Raw genomic sequence first — 2,177 nt, 5'->3', positions numbered from 1 at the left:
ATAATTACGAGCTCAATAAAACTTATTAAGCTAATAGCATCGAAAGTAACTTTTAAGCTATATAAAAACTTGGATACACCAAAGATATTTTTAAACTTTATATAATTAAGTTAAAATGAAGGCTCGGAGCGATAAGAAAGGCATTTCCTGTAATGAATGAGCCATCAGGAGGATCTGCGGAGTCCATGTTAAATGTGTAAAGTTCTATATAAATTAGTCCTCTGAGATGGGACGGAGGACGGGACCTTCCTTCGTGAATGATGAATTTTTCATTAAGATTAATACTGAGATAATTTGTTATAAATTTTGTTTGGCTGAATCACTCGATAAATTGGGTGGAAAAAGATAATTAGAGTTAAATAAAACATTTTTAGGGTTCCGTATCTCAGGACCCTTATAGGTTCAGTATGTTGTTCGTCTGTCAAGACAATTTATCTCGAGATCGCATGGATGTATCTGAAAATTCAGGCCTACGGTCCTTTAGAGCAGAGAAAAAAAACTATTAAAGATGATATTTTTAAAGAAAGAAGAAGAAGAAGAAGAAAGAAAATATTTCACTTCATCTTTATAATGCCTGTAGGATATAAATTCAAGTCTATTTTTTTAGCTCCGTAACCGTAAACGACTCGCAATGTTGAACGGTAGAAGTTAACGCCGCGATTTGCCTTCTTACTAGAGAGAAAAAACTAAACTAATTCGTTGCTCTTAGTGGGAATCGAACTCACAACTGTTGGGTTCACAATGGGACGCCACCACGAAGGCCTCAAATTTAATAAATTTTATTTTATACTAGAAATATTAATAAAATGTTTAATAACATTAATTGTAAAAATGAAAGAAACTTATTTTCTCTTTGATATATTTTAATATTTGCCTAATGACCGTATATTATTTACTTGCATTTTAAAAATTGCTAAAATAAACAGCTTTACAGTCAATGCAGCGCGCGTCTGTGGAATAAAACTAACTTTGAAAAGCTTTTAGCTAAATTATTAACTTTACCAAATAGCTCTTTTTATTTATTAAGTATTTGTGAATATTTAATATAGTTTTCTTTTTTTTTAAGCTTCTCACTGTATCCAGCAGGATAGGCAGAGGGAAAATGGGAACCAAGTGTTACTCCTTCCCGTTCCTATTAAAACATTTTCAATTCCCAGTTTTTTATAGCCTTGATTTTTTTGGTTTTTTTTAGTTATACAGGATGGAATTGTCAGCACCACTTTAAATGAAACCACAGTTTTAACTACTCTATAAAAGCCTAATATAATTCAGAAAAAAAAATAATTCCCAAAAATGTAAAAGTTATTTTTTCAAACAAAAAAAATAATAAAATTATCGTTTTAAAATTAAACGCCATTTGTAAAGTATAACATAAACACGCACAAATTTACCTGTCAAAGCGGCAACGTATGGAAAAAATAGTAAAATAAAAAAAAAATCCTGCGTACAAACTGTTCATGTACCTTGATTAATTTCTTTAGTTCTGGGTTTGAAATATTTTACCCTATATGCAGTTTCAGTAAAAGAAGCGCTGCCTCTTCCATCCTGTATATAATTTTTCATCATACGATAAAGATGATAGAAGCCAGTTCAATTAGGTTATAGATAACGATAAGATTGTTTTGATACAATACGAAAATAATTTTGCCCCAACCTATTATTTCAAAAGTACAATTATTACTGTACTTTTAAAATATACAAAAATATTTTAATGACATAATAATTGAAACAATTCATACCAACAACGCTAAAAATTATAAATTACTAACAAAAAATACTTCAATTGAGTAACATGACATTTAAACAAAATTATTATTTTAATTCTAATGCTCCTATTTTTCATAATAATAAAAAAGCAAAAAGTATATGATTCCGGCCAGGATCGAACTGGCGGCCTTCTGCGTGTAAAGCAGATGTGATAACCACTACACCACGGAACCACTGTGATGATTAACTGAAATTAACACTCACAACATAATTTTAAAATATATTATCACAAAATGATAGTACAAGTGTCATTGACCCTGATAGAGCAATATAAATAAATATAGGCTAGTAACAATCTTGCTCTACTTGTAATGACGTCATCGTCACGTACGTACATGCTGACGTCATTGCGGCCATAACACTTTTTAAGGAGTACAATTTGACTTTTTTTTCTTAATTTATTAGGGAAA

General features: G+C 30.3%; 1 non-coding gene across 1 annotated transcript; it reads right to left on the bottom strand.

Moving 5' to 3' along the window:
• Positions 1-1,867: 1,867 nt before the first annotated feature.
• Positions 1,868-1,940, bottom strand: TRNAV-UAC (transfer RNA valine (anticodon UAC)). The gene has a single exon. It is a non-coding gene; the product is annotated as a tRNA-Val (tRNA).
• Between the last annotated feature and the right edge of the window lie 237 nt (positions 1,941-2,177).

Source organism: Heliconius melpomene, chromosome 7 (genome assembly GCF_056956725.1).
Source record: "Heliconius melpomene rosina isolate 202511_hmr_F chromosome 7, ASM5695672v1, whole genome shotgun sequence".
In the NCBI taxonomy this organism is placed as follows: domain Eukaryota; kingdom Metazoa; phylum Arthropoda; class Insecta; order Lepidoptera; family Nymphalidae; genus Heliconius; species Heliconius melpomene.
Note: the sequence above shows the minus strand (reverse complement) of the source record. Positions and strands in the feature narration are given on the sequence as shown.